This window comes from Euphorbia lathyris, chromosome 5, assembly GCF_963576675.1.
Source record: "Euphorbia lathyris chromosome 5, ddEupLath1.1, whole genome shotgun sequence".
NCBI lineage: Eukaryota > Viridiplantae > Streptophyta > Magnoliopsida > Malpighiales > Euphorbiaceae > Euphorbia > Euphorbia lathyris.
Genome location: NC_088914.1, coordinates 35,701,008 through 35,715,904, shown reverse-complemented (window position 1 = coordinate 35,715,904; position 14,897 = coordinate 35,701,008). Strand labels below are relative to the sequence as shown.

At 38.8% G+C, this 14,897-nt stretch overlaps 1 non-coding gene across 1 annotated transcript; it reads right to left on the bottom strand.

Moving 5' to 3' along the window:
• Positions 1-14,161: 14,161 nt before the first annotated feature.
• Positions 14,162-14,268, bottom strand: LOC136231520 (small nucleolar RNA R71). Its single transcript, XR_010689895.1, has one exon. It is a non-coding gene; the product is annotated as a small nucleolar RNA R71 (small nucleolar RNA).
• Positions 14,269-14,897: the final 629 nt, after the last annotated feature.

The window sequence follows — 14,897 nt, the reverse complement described above, 5'->3', positions numbered from 1 at the left end:
GCAATTTCCTATATCTTTACTTCTTAAAGTTCCGTATTCTTCTTTATCTCAACAAACTATATTATTATTATTATTATATAATTACTATTTATTTGTTACAGATTAGTTTATCTATATACGATGTTCCTTTTTTTATTATTATTATTGACTCCGATAAGTACCAACGTGGCGATCATTTTTTAGTCATTCCACGCAACTATATATAGGTAGGAAAGAATTTGACCTACCTTTAGAGGGCTTCCTTCATTTTCTTTTATGCAAAAGTTTTTAGTTTACAAAAATTAAAATATTCTTGCAATTATAAAAGACTTCAAGAACCAGAATCGAAACTCATCTAACACTGCTATAAGAGACATTTATGTACAGTTGAGCTATCCTTTTAAACCAACCATTTTCCTTTTTTCTAATACTTTGTGTTCTTTTTTCTCTCAAGTTCCAAATTATATTGTATTTTCTATTTTTTTTAATGTACCCTTATTTATTATATATGAAATTAAACAAATTACATCAATTTAACTTGATTTATAAATATTGCACCAATTGCTATTCAGTAACCAACTGAACTAAAAGTTTGAGTTGATAATTAAGGTACACAACAACAACAAAAACAACAAAGGTTTAGTCCCGAAATGATTCAGGGTCAGCGACACAAATTCTCTCCCTCCACTCTTTCCTATCCACTACCATATTTTCCTCAATTCCCAATAAACTCATATCACTCTCGATCACTCTCCACCAAGTTTGCTTAGGTCTTCTCCTACCCCTCACCACTACATCCCTTTGCCACTCTTCAGTCCTCCTAACCGGCGCATCAAGCGCTCTTCGTCTTACATGGTCAAACCACCTTAGTCGGTTTTCCCTCATTTTATTCTCAATAGATGTAACCCCTACTTTTGTCCTAATTATTTCATTACTCACCCGATCCTTTCTCGTGACCACACATCCATCTCAACATATGCATCTCCGCCACCGACATCTTATGAATGTGACAGTGTTTCACTGCCCAACACTCCGTACCATATAACAATGTTGGTCTGATTGCCGTGCGGTAGAATTTTCCCTTCAATCTATTAGGCATGCCGGGGTCAGAAAGGAAACCCGTAGCACTCTTCCACTTCGCCCAACCAGATTTAATCTTATGAGCAACATCTCCATCTACTTCTCCATCCGTTTGGATAATAGATCCTAAATACCGGATGCAATCCGATGCCTGAACAACTCTCCCATCTAGGGTGATTGTCTCTGCCTCCCTACTCCTATCGCCGCTAAACTTACACTCCAAATATTCCGTCTTACTTCGGCTCAACTTAAAGCCTCTAGATTCTAAAGTTTATCTCCATAGTTCCAACTTCCTTTCCACGCCTTCTTTCGTCTCATCAACCAACACAATATCATCTGCAAACAACATGCACCATGGTATACCGTCTTGAAGTGAACTCGTTAGTTCATCCATAACGACGGCAAAAAGAAATGGGCTTAGTGCAGAACCTTGATGCACTTCAATCATAATAGGGAACTCTTCAATCTTCCCAACACTAGTACGTACACTCGTGCATGCTCCCTCATACATATCCTTTATGATGTCAATATATTTCCGTGAAATGCCTTTCCTTATTAAGGCCCACCAAAGTACTTCCCTTAGTACCTTATCATATGCCTTCTCCAAATCAATGAAAACTATATGCAAGTCTTTCTTCTTATTTCGATAGTGCTCCATTAATTGTCTCATTAGATGGATGGCTTCCATAGTTGATCTTTCCGGCATAAAGCCAAACTGGTTTTCTGAGATCTTCACCGTCCTCCTTAGCCTTTGTTCGATCACTCGCTCCCAAAGCTTCATAGTGTGACTCATTAATTTGATTCCTCGATAGTTGGCACAATCCTGGACATCGCCTTTGTTCTTATACAAAGGGATTAGGATACTTTTCCTCCATTCTGATGGCATCTTATTGTTTCTCCAAATTTTGTTGAAGAACGTCGTCAACCATTCAATTCCTCTCTCTCCCAAACATCTCCAAATCTCAATAGGGATGCCATTAGGTCCTACTGCTTTCTTCAATCTCATCTTATTTAATGCCATTTTGACTTCACCCTTTTGAATTCTCTGTATGCATTCACGATTTACCATATCGTGAGGGATACTTATATCTCCCACATCTTGTCCGCGATCTCCATAAAATAAGTTATCAAAATAGGACCTCCATCATTCCTTGATATCCTTATCTCCAACTAGGACTTTTTGGTCAACATCCTTCACATATTTAACTTTTCCGAGATCTCGCGTCCTCCTATCTATCATCCGAGCAATTCTATATATGTCTCTTTCCCCTTCCTTCGTATCCAATCTTGTATATAGATCCTGATTCACCTTTGCTCTAGCATCTCGTATGACCTTCTTTACTTCCCTTTTAGCCTCTTTGTACTTTTCGTAGTTCTCATCACTCCTACACTTCCCTAATATTTTATAAGATTCTCGCTTACTCTTTACTGCTTGTCGTACTTCTTCTATCCACCAAGATGTGTCCTTACCCGGTGGCATGCTACCTTTAGATTCCCCTAGAACTTCCTTCGCTACTTCCTTTATACTATGCTCCATCTTAGTCCATATCGAATCTATATCTAAATCCATACTACAAGTCCAAATATCTTTTTTGGTCATCTCATCCACAAATTTTTGTTGATTCTCCCATTGCAGTTTCCACCACTTAATCCTAGTCTCCACTTGTGGTGTTCATTTTCTCATACATCTCCTACTTCGAAAATCCAGCACCACTACTCTATGTTGGGTTGTCGTACTCTCACTAGGGATCACCTTACAATCAATATAACTCTTTCTCCAAGCACTCCTTACTAGGAAGAAGTCAATTTGGCTCGCATTACCGCCACTCCTATAAGTCACTAAGTGGGATGTTCTTTTCATAAACCATGTGTTCATGATACTCAAGTCATAGGCTGCTGCTAATTCCAAGATATCATTTCCTGCTTCATTTTTATCTCCAAAACCATACCCTCCATGAACACTCTCAAACCCATCTCGCCTAGAACCCACGTGTCCATTGAGACCACCACCTAGTACCATCTTTTCATCCCTAGGAACCTGTTGCACCACTTCCTCTAAGTCCTCCCAAAAGGCTTGTCTTATAGAGACATCTAATCCTATTTGTGGCGCATATGCACTTATGACATTCACAACCTCGTCCCCTATCACAAGCTTAACACTCATAATTCTATTGCTCTTTCTAGCCACCGCTACTACATCATCAATATACTCCCGGTCAATAAGAATACCTACTCCATTTCTACCCCTATCCTTTCCTGAGTACCAAAGTTTATAACCCCAATGAGCTATCTCTCTAGCCTTGGCTCCAACCCACTTGGTTTCTTGTAGGCACATTATATTTATTCTTCTCCTCTTCATAACATCTACAATTTCAACTAATCTCCCTATCAGAGAGTCTATGTTCCATGTCCCAAAACGTAACCTATTACCCCTACCCCTACCCCTGCCCTTACCATTACTGTTACCGTGGACTAGCTTATTTACCCGCAAACCTTGCATATTTGACACCACCCCCGGGTCCTGGGGTGGCGTGCCGCTTCGGGGCGACGACCTAGCAACCCTTGCACATTTTTCACTACACCTGGGTCTAAGAAGTGCAGCGCGTCGCTGAGTAGGGAACGCCCCCATGATATTCATATATTGGTTCATGTCATAAGATGTGGCTAAGTTTTACGCTGGCCGCCACAAACCTACCGCAACCCTCCTCCTTTGTCCGGGCTTGGGACCGGCTGTAAATGCCACCAAGTGACCCTCACAGGCGGAGTTTTGATAATTAAGGTAACATAAATATAATTGAAATTAATTATAAGAATTTAATATCCACTCAATCATTTTACAAGTATAATTTAAACAAGAGTAAAAGCATTCCCAGTGCAAGTCTCGGTTGTTACCTTCAACAAAAAAGATTGTAACCAAGCATTATTCAAGATGTAACTTAATTTGATAACAAACAATTTTTTCTCTTCTTAATAAAATATACTATTTTTTCTTTCAACCATTCAATCTCCAGTCTTGTTTTTTTTTCGAAAAGTGAGAGTGTTTGGCATTGATTTTTTAAAAGGAAAATTACAAAATTTGGTCAAATGGAAGACTCATTTACATATTTAGATCAATTTCCCAACCTACTACATATATAGACTATATATTTGTGATTTTTTCAAAATACCCCAAACCTTTCATCTTCCTCCCTTCTTTTCTATCGGTTTCAACTTTTCATCTCCTCTACATGTATAGGTTCATCTTCCTAGGGATGGCAACGGGTAATATACCCGCAGGTACCCGACACTATCCGACCTTAATAGGACTACTCATACCTTGTATAAAAGGGTATGGGATGGGTATCGGATCAAAACCATTACCCGTTAGGGTAATGGGACGGGTATGGGAATACCCCCTAGGTACCCGGTACATGTTACCCATTATAACTCTTTTATATATTAAAGAAGATTATTATTTTTTAGACGTAAGATGTGATATTTGAATCCCAAACTTTTGTTCTTTAACCATTGAGTGATACCACTATTACTATACCCAGCCCCAATTTCACACTTTCAGTCCTGAAAAAAGACGTAACCGCCCTTTAACCAAAAATTAAAAATTCCAAACCCTCCCAAACTCTCTCAAACTCTCCCAAATACATTTTGATCCGAAATCAAAGACAACACGTTTGATGGAGAGCAATTCGTTATCACCGGGAAGAGACGGGAGTGATGTTGTGTCTGAAGTTGAGATATTTTTCCGATTGAACTTCCTTTGATTTCTGTAAATTTTTTGAAAAATAAATCGCTGGTTCGGCACTCGGGCGTGTGAGCATCACGCCCCACCATGTGGTGGGGCATTTGAACATCACACCCCACCATGTGGTGGGGCGTGATAGGCACATGCCCCACCATGAGGTGGGACGTGATGTTCATACGCCCCACCATGAGGTGGGATTGATGTTCATACGCCCCACCACATGGTGGAGCGTGATGCTCATACGCCCCACCACATGGTGGGGCGTGATGCTCACACGCCCGAGCATATTTGTGGCTGCTTTTCGGGTTTAGACACCGAAACGCTGTAGAAATGTCGCGTGTTGGAATGTAATGTTCGTTATTTATCATTTGCAGGAGGTTTCGTGGGAAGAATTTGGCGGAAACAGCATTGATTATAGTTCGCAGTTTTTTCCCAAACAAACATTTCAAACATATCATGAAGCTGTTAACTGGGCAAAACAGACGGCAATTGGGATCGGCTTCGAGTTAACCATAGTGTCGCACAAGACAGGGGGCAAGTCAAAGTGGATATTGGTTTAAATGTGCTCGTGGTATTAAGAATTATAGAAGGAAAAGGGATATGGATACGGATGCTATACTATGGAGGGATACAAAAACAAAGTATTGTGGTTGCAAATTCCAGATAAAGGTTCTGGAAATCGCTAAATTAGGTGGTTGGGTGGTGAATGGGATTCCTGGAGATAGAGGACAGCACTGTCATCAGTTGGCTGTATATCGTCAGGGCTACAGACAGATGAGCGGACTAAGCCCGGGTTCCAAAAAACTTGTTCGTGAAATGAGTTCAGCTCAAGCTAAGCCTTGTGCTATTTTTGCTACAATCAAAGAAAAACATCCGGAGGATTGCTCGACACAAAGACATATCTATAACTACAGGGAGAAAATCAGGACTGAGAGCTTTGAGGCTCGGGATGTAATCGGTCAGTTTTATCGGCTTGCTATAGATAAGGAATATGTACATTGGACGCAAGCAGTGCCGGGCAGCAATGTTGTGACTCACTTATTTATGGCACATCCTACATCGATCACACTGTTCCAATCTTATTACTTGTTTGTTGGTATGGATTCAACATATAAAACAAACAAGTATAAGATGCCATTCTTTGAGATCATTGGAATGACGCCTTCAAACAAAAACTTCTTGATCGCCTATGCAATCATGAAGGATGAAACTGAGGGAAGTTATATGTGGGTGTTACAAAAATTGAAGCTTTTGCTCCAACCTGATGTGCATCCAACAGCCATTGCTACAGACTGGGAGTTAGGACTGATGAGGCCGGTTCGTGAGGTATTTCTGTTGAAACACCTTTCCATATGATTTTGATTTGACAAAATTATTTATGTGAATGATAAAAATATTCCAACACATTAAATTTAAATGCTTTGATTTATTCATACTAATGTGTTTGTTCAATATTGAGTTATTTGATTTATAAGACATTAAGATAAATGGCCCAAAAGAGGAAGTCAAGCCCAAGTCAATAGATCAAAGCCTCACGGCCCAAGAAGACTCAAAACGCCGTCGTACTGAGTAAGGCGTTAGCCCAGCAACAAGAAGGATCGAGAAGCCTTCGACCAAATTGCTTCAAGACGAAGATGCTGAGTTGAGCGACAAGGTTGTCAGGTCAGCGGCAGAACAGAATGAACTTGGAGACAAAGTATTTCCACTTCGGGTAAAGCTCAGAAGGCGCAGGAAGCTGTCTGGAAGACTTTGCCATAAATGTGGAAACATTCTGTTTCATCTGACGAAAAGCTGCTGAGTACTGGCGAAGACAGAAGATACACGAATATGATTGGCCGAGGACGCTGAGCACGTACTGAGTGAAAGCGACAGGAAGCCGTTTGACTCCAACGGTTATTTCGAAATTCAAAATCACTGGTGCTTGAAGTGTCACTATAAATAGGCCTTTCAAATGCTTCATTCGATGCAGATCTTCAATCAAGTCAAAACGCTGACCGAATTAATACTTGAAGTTCTATGAGAAAAGCAAAGCAAAACTTATACCAATTCCAATCATTGTGTAAAAGTCTAGAGTGATTTTATTCATCTAAAGTGTCTTAGCAATTGTTGTTTAGGACAAACACTTATCATTTCTAGAAGAATAGAAAGGAGAAGCTGAGTACTTGGTTATAGTACTCAGCGGTAGTTATAGGAGTGAGTAGAGGAATAGAGGAAGGTACTCTTATATACTCAGCTTCTATTGTAAAGGGTTTCGTGCTCTACCTTTAAAGAGCTCAGTAGAGGATTCAAAAAGCTCGGAACGAGTTCTGTGGACTGGACGTAGGCGGAGAGGCCGAACCATGATATGTCTGATGAGTAACATATTTCTAACCTTTAAACTCCTTTATATATTGCTTGCTATAAAACTGACTAAGTAACGAACTCACGCTGAGTTGAGTGCACTAAGAAGCTGAGTTCAGGAATAGACTTAAGTGTTGGGGTTTAGTGTCCTATAGACAATTGTTCTAGGATACAAACTTAATATAAATGAATTGTTCTTTATATCATTTGTTTTAATGAGATATATGTTTTATAACTATATAAAGGCAATCCCTTTTAAGCACTAAATAAAGTCTAATAAAAGGAAATCCGTAAGTTTGTTTAAAGTGATTTTAAAGTGTTCATACAAGCATGAAGTGAGACAAAACTTTATAATAAACTAATAAACTTAAAACCACCCCAAGTCAAGTGATATGTTTAGGATTGATATATCACTGTTGAGACTTGCATGTAACAATGTCTTCTGTCCGACAGAAAGCTGATCTCACAAGCTTCATATATACAGATATCTGGACAGTTACATGGATCCGATGAAAAGTAGTTCATTAGGATTGGGGACCCGACTTGAGATAACAGGATGGGTAGATTCATCATTGTCTCCTGTTCATCTCATTGTATTAATAGGTATAAATAATCCTCAGACTCAAAGGAATGTTAATTGGTATTCTGGATTACGGAATGTGACGCTTTGACTCTGGTGTAACACGATCCTTAACAGAGATGACTCTGGGGTGTGAACAGCAGACGTTGGGTATCAAAGGAAGTGATTGCGGGATCGTTATACATTGGATTGAGAATTTATCACTCCCGATAAATGGGAGATATGTCCATGGATCGCTTGTGGAAGTCTTGACTCTAAATCCTTGCAAGGTGATAGCTTAAGAATGAAATTAGATTTCTCTTAACCTATCTAATTGGAGTTGACTCGGCCAAGAACAAGTAAAACGAACGTCTCGCTATATGTGACTTGACATTACCCATAGTCATAAGATTCAGTTCAAGGACGTAGTTGATAAAGGATCGAATTATACCGTAACTAATACTGAAAGGTCAACGACAGAATCAACCTGTCTTCTTATAGCTCTAGGGGAATGATTACGGACTTGCTAATCACATACTCTGTACATCATTCTGTTATGCAAAGATTAAAATATAATTCTTTGAAAATTAATTTTAATAAGTTGCATACAGCTAGAAGCAATAAGAACCTAATGGGTCACACATAAGACTTGGAACCCAAAAGAGAGACCGATGTTAATTATTTGACGGAAGCCCAACTGAGCCCAATAAGGCCCAGTAATAGTGGGGGGGGGGCGATTTATGTATGTAAATACATAAATAATTAGTTTGATTTTATTAATCCTAATTAGATTAGGATTATGAATTAAATTAATTAAAAGATAAATAAGTTATGAGTTTTAATTAGATTATAATACTCATATTATTATCCAATAAGGTTATTATTATTATCCTTAATATATTAGATATATAATGAGATAATAATTAGGAATTCTATTCCGAATTGAATTTCTATTCAGTAACCTAATTCTATCTAACTAGGGATTAGATACAAGAGATTATAAATACCCCCTATATAGGAATTTCGGCCAACACAAGCCAAATCCCTAGTGTAATTTTCGAAATACACAGTGCAACCGGGAGAGAGAATTTCGACACCCCTTGTTGAGGATGAAATAATCCACCGCTTCCTACCGATTCAATTGACTTCATCTCTTTCTCTTTATCCTTGATCTTATGTTGATTAATTAGAGGCAATATATTTTGGTTGCTATTCATCGGTTGATTTCTAATCGTTTACTTGTTTTGTTTTATTATGTTCATGAAAGAAGAAAAACAAACAAAAGGGAGAAACTCGTTTTGCTACTCCTACATCAGGTCAGTTCACGATTTCGCGGATTCCCGGATATTGAACCGTCGGATCGCCGCGATTTTTGGACAGGAGCTTCTAGACATATTCTTCCATGTTTCCACCGAAGGGATTGTCGTTAGGAGGTCTGGAAGGTCCGTTCGGGTAGGGGCAGATTGGTAGACAGTTTCCATCTCTTTTGAAGTTGTGGGCGCTTCGTTTGCAACGGTAGATAGAACTCCAAAAGGTTTTTCCTTCTATCCCTCTTTATATGAAATAACGGTTAACGGATCTTATGGTTTATGGAAATAGGTTAAAAATTTTATATTTCCGCTGCTATACGTTAGCCTATTTTCTAACATTAACTGCTATCTCCTAACTCAAGGAAAGAAACAGACTTAGTCACCAGTTGACTAAGCTTGTGTCTTAAAACTACTTAGCGTCGTTGTGTAAACCTTTTCTTAAAGAAAAGAAGTCAGCCTTAACGGACAAAATTTTAAATAGTTCCTATCCCCCCCCTTGGAACTAACCTTATCACGTTATACGGGACCAACAAGTGGTATCAGAGCCTAAAAGCTCACTGAGCAAGATATAACTATCTTGAGATGATCCCCACAATGGCTGAGAACAGCACTCGTTTCCTCCCAGGAAATCAGACAACTCAGATTCTTCCTGAGGGACTGTCCATTACTTGGCCTCCTCTATTCTTCGGGTCTAACTACACCTTTTGGAAGAACAGAATGAAAAATTTCATTCAGGCAACAAATATGAGTGCATGGCTTTCTATAGTCCAAGGCCCATTTGTTCCTGTTGAAACTATTGACGGCCAAACGGTTGTTAAAGCTGAGACTAAGTGGACAGAGGATGACCTCAAGAAGCTACAAAATCATGCTTCGGCTATAAACATGCTTCACTGTGCGTTAGATGCTGCAGAGTACAACAAGATTTCAGGTTGTAAGTCAGCACAGGAGATCTGGAAGAAACTGGAGGTCACCTACGAAGGAACCAACAAAGTTAAGGAGTCCAAGGTGAACCAGCACATGAGGTTGTACGAGCTGTTTGAAATGAATGATGATGAAGGAATCTCTGAAATGAACTCAAGGTTCACAAACATTATCAACGAGCTCAAAAGACTTGGCAAGATCTTTACTGAGGAAGAGCAAGTCAAGAAGATACTGAGGAGTCTTCCCAAAAGCTGGCATGCCAAGAAAACTGTTGTTGAGGAAGCTCAAGACTTGACCACCTATAAGTATGATGAACTCATTGGATCTCTGCTGACCCATGAGATCTCAATGAAGAATTTTGAGGTGAAGGAGAAGTCTGAGGACAAGAAGCAAAAGTCTCTTGTCATGAAAGCTGACTCCACTGACGGGAGCTCAACAGACGATGGAGAGATGGCCATGTTCACTAGAAAAATGAAAAGGCTGTTCAGAAAGAATGATAAGTATTCAAAGAAGCCTTACAAGAAGTTTGACAAGTACAAAGCTGAGTCCAGCGACAACAAGTACAAGAAGGACAGCTCAAAGCCAATCACATGCTTTGAATGTCATCAAACTGGCCATATCAAATCAAGTTGTCCTACCTTGAAGAAGGAAAAGAAGAACAGCAAGAAGGCAATGGTGGCAACCTGGAGTGATAGTGATGAGTCATCATCATCAGGAGCTGATGCCACTGAGTCAGCAAAGATATGCTTCATGGCAGATGAGCTTGCTGAGCCTTGTGTTTCTGAGCATGCTGACCCCTCCGTTGGATCTGACGATGAGGCACACTCAACTGAGGTAATATCACTACCCCTGCTCAGAAATGAAATGATAAATGCCCTGAGTGACCTCTACACACTTATCAAAAAGTGTAATAAGAAGGTTAGAGCACTCAGCAGGCGATGTGACGAGATTGAAGAGGTCAAATTGAGTGACCTTCGATATCTTCCCCAAGACAACTCAACTTTGCATAGCAATGCAGAAACTATGCACAAGTTTGTCTCTGAGGTCCAATCAGATTCTAAGAAACTGAGAAAGGATGTCACATCTATTCAGAATCAACTCAAGGTTCCAAATAAAAGAAATATTCCTCTGAACACTCATTACCGAAGTACTAGTCAGTAGAGATGGAATCCTCAGCGGAATGTCCAGTGTGACTTCTGTGGGAAGAAGGGACACACCACAAAGGTGTGCTGGCATGCTCAGCACTGGGGTGCTGACCAGTCAATGAGATATCCCAAACGCAAGGTCAGCTGTGACTTCTATGGGAAAAATGGACACACTGTCCAAATGTGTCGTCATAAGATTAAATATGATGCTTTACCTGCTGAGCCTAACAAACAAGGACCCAAAAAGACTTGGGTACCTAAAGATAACTAGTTATATTGCAGGTAAGCCTGAGGTGTGCTGAGAAGTAAAAAATGTGGTACATTGACAGCGCATGCTCGAGGCATATGACGGGTTATGAAACTCAGTTCATCACACTTGTGCGTAAACGAGGTGGAAGCGTAAGTTTTGGAGACAACAAAAAGGGTAAGATAGTAGGGTCGGGAACCGTTGGTGGTAATCCTACTATTGAGTCAGTCTCCCTAGTCAGTGGACTTAAATATAACTTACTCAGCATAGCTCAGCTATACGATAACGGGAGAAAAGTTATATTTGATAACACTGGATGTAAAATACTCGAGGGGAAAACAAACGAATTGATTTTAACTGCCCCTCGTATTGACAATGTCTTTATGCTGAATTTGGAAAAGAAATTTTCAAAAAATGTATGCTTAGTGTCAAAGGAAGAAAATTCCTGGCTATGGCACAGGAGACTTGGTCATGTAAGCATGGACCTCCTGGCCAAATTAGCAAGAAAGCAACTAGTTGAGGGACTGCCAGAACTTAAGTTCGAAAAGGATCAATTATGCTATGCTTGTCAGGCTGGAAAACAAACTGTTAAGCCCAAAATATACCTAAAATATCATTAACATTTACATCATTTTTATTACAAATTCGTGTTATTTATATCTGTTTAGATTACTTTTACTCTCGAATATCTTTCTTTCTTGCAAGGTACCTAAATATTTGGTAAAATCCAAATAGGAACGAAAAAGGATCTAAAACAGAAGAAAAACCCTACAAAAGGAGTCAAAGACGACGTAAATCGAAAGCGCCAAGTCGAAGACACGAATGAAAGATAAGAAGTGAGAAAAATCACCGGGCCGCGACAGTGGATCCTCAACCCGCGGCCGCGACACGCGTGGTATAGCTATTTCTCCCCTTCGTCCGAAGCTCAACTCAATGCTACGTCATTCACGGCCGTGGATTACCATCCTCGGTAAGTGCAGAAAATTTACAAAGAGCATTTAACACATGCTGAAAATCCAAGAAACGCGTTCGTTCAAGTGGATAAAGACGTCCTTTCACAACGGACACGACTCTTAACCAACGGATACATCACTTCAAACACAACCCTTCAACATCTATAAATAAAGAGTTGATGTTGAGAAAAAGCAGCAGTGAAATGTTATAATATAGATATAGAATCAGAGCGTAGAACTTATGTCGAAGTTCTAAGTAAACACATTTCGAGAGTTAGAAATTAGATTCTGTACAAAACAAGATGAGGTACACATATTGTTTATAGTTTAATTACAACTCAGTAGCGTTTAGACATTGTTCCAGTTTTAGTTTGCATCATGGTAGTGGCCGACCGAATCCCTATTACGAAGTTACAGCGAGAAGATTGAGTAGAGTGTTCGCCCCTGAGCCTGACAACCTCTTAGGAAACCCAAGGAAGCGGAACCGATCAAGCCCTTCACTTGCACGCCCTCGAAGAACTCGATGCTCCTTGTTCTCTGTAAACTTGTATCAATTTATATTTCATCTAATAAAGTCCGTTCTATTCGACAAATCGTTATGCAGCACTTATGGTAACCAATCCAATATAAATGAGGCTGGTGTTTTCATTAATATGCACTTGATTAAGGAAACTTTGTTGAACACTTAGGCAAATTATCATCTCGAAAGAGTTTTAATTTGAGTAAGGGCAACTATCCCGAAAGGGTTTTGTCACGTTTAAAGCCAATTAATTAGAGGTTCCGTCATTTATTTCATCATCATAATTGATACAAAGTTTAAGTTGTTTTCTTTGCTTAATGCAAATGAATAAATTCATTCGTTTTTCTAAAAAGTTCTAAATGTTCCTGTTTTGTAAAATTCATCCTTAAAATCAGAAGACCTTTCTAACAATCGATTTATTCTAAATATAAAATCTTATTCCAGCATTTTCAAATACTCAAAGTTCACAAATTCAATTAAACAAATTTCCTAAATTCAATTAAACCAATTTTCACTTTTCATTTACATTTAATAGTAAATCTAACTAGTTCGAAATTAACAGATTCAAAAAATAAGTTTTTTCGTTAAAAAACGTATCCCTGTGGGATCGATATTTTTATTACTACAAGCGAAACCGTGCACTTGAGGAAATCGCTCAACAAGTTTTTGGCGCCGTTGCCGGGGATACGCCAAAATTTTTGACAAAATTTTTATTTTTCGTATTTTATTTTCGAATATAGGTTTATACATTATTTTTATACAATTTTTATATTTTATTTATTTTCAGTTATATAACATACTTGTTTTCAATTTGTTTTGAAGGTAGTTTGGCTCGTGTAACAATTTCAAGTTCATGCGCAGTTTGCGAAATTCGGGCACGCCACCAGATCCTTTAGATCCAGAAATTGAAAAACACTTAAGAAAAACAAGAAAAACAAGAAAAACAAAGACAAAACACCCTTAAAAACCAAAGTAGACCAGCCAGAGATTATGGCCGATCCACCGACACTTATGGATTATGCTAGGCCAGGAATGGCCGGTGTAACTAATAGTGTAGTTAGACCCCGTATAAACGCAAATCAATTTGAAATTAAGCCTGCTTTGCTTAATATGTTGCAAAACAACGTAACGTTTTATGGACTACCTAACGAAAACCGTAATGCACATTTGACAAATTTCTTAGAAATTTGTGACACTTTTAAAATTACTGATGTAACAGCCGAAGCAATCAAACTTCGCCTCTTTCCTTTCACTTTGAAGGATAAGGCAAAAATTTGGTTAACTTATATGCCTGCTGCAACATTTGAAACTTGGGACCAATTAGCCCAAGCATTTTTACAAAAATATTTTCCCTTAGCAAAAACCACAAGAGTCATCAAAGAGTTGACATCTTTTACACAAAATGATAATGAAACTCTTTATGAAGCTTGGGAACGTTTTAAAGAACTTCAACGTTTATGCCCACACCACCAACTGCCAGATGCACTTTTAATGCAGACATTCTATAAAGAAGAAGACGTTCAACATTCATTAGATGCTATGTCTGGAGGGTTATTTATGAAGAAGACGTCCGCCCAAGCAAGAGAACTTTTGGAAGAAATGGCAATCAACAGCAGTATGTGGCCCGCCGAGCGTGGCCATATACCGACGGCGAAACCATCATCCTCAGGTACATCATCGGTTAAAGGTATAATGAATCTTGATCCTGTAGCAATGTTACAAGCCCAATTTTCTGCCTTATCGCACAAAATTGATAAATTTATGGCACCATGCGATCCTAATGATCCAATCCAGAGAGACATTGATTACGAAGGTATGAATGAGATAGAACAGGTAAATTTTGTCCAAGGACAAAACCAAACTACTAATCCTTATTCTAATACTTATAATCCTGGATGGAGAAATCATCCTAACTTTAATTGGAAAGATAGTAATAATAATAATAATGCAAATGCTAATCAATATCGTGTAAATAATTATCAAAATCAAACAAGAGATACGATTAGCACTTTATCTTCAAAAATCGACAAATTTATAGATGCTATGAATGGAAAGGTAAGTAATCAAGACGATGGTTTTAAACGGATCGAAAATAAATTCGATC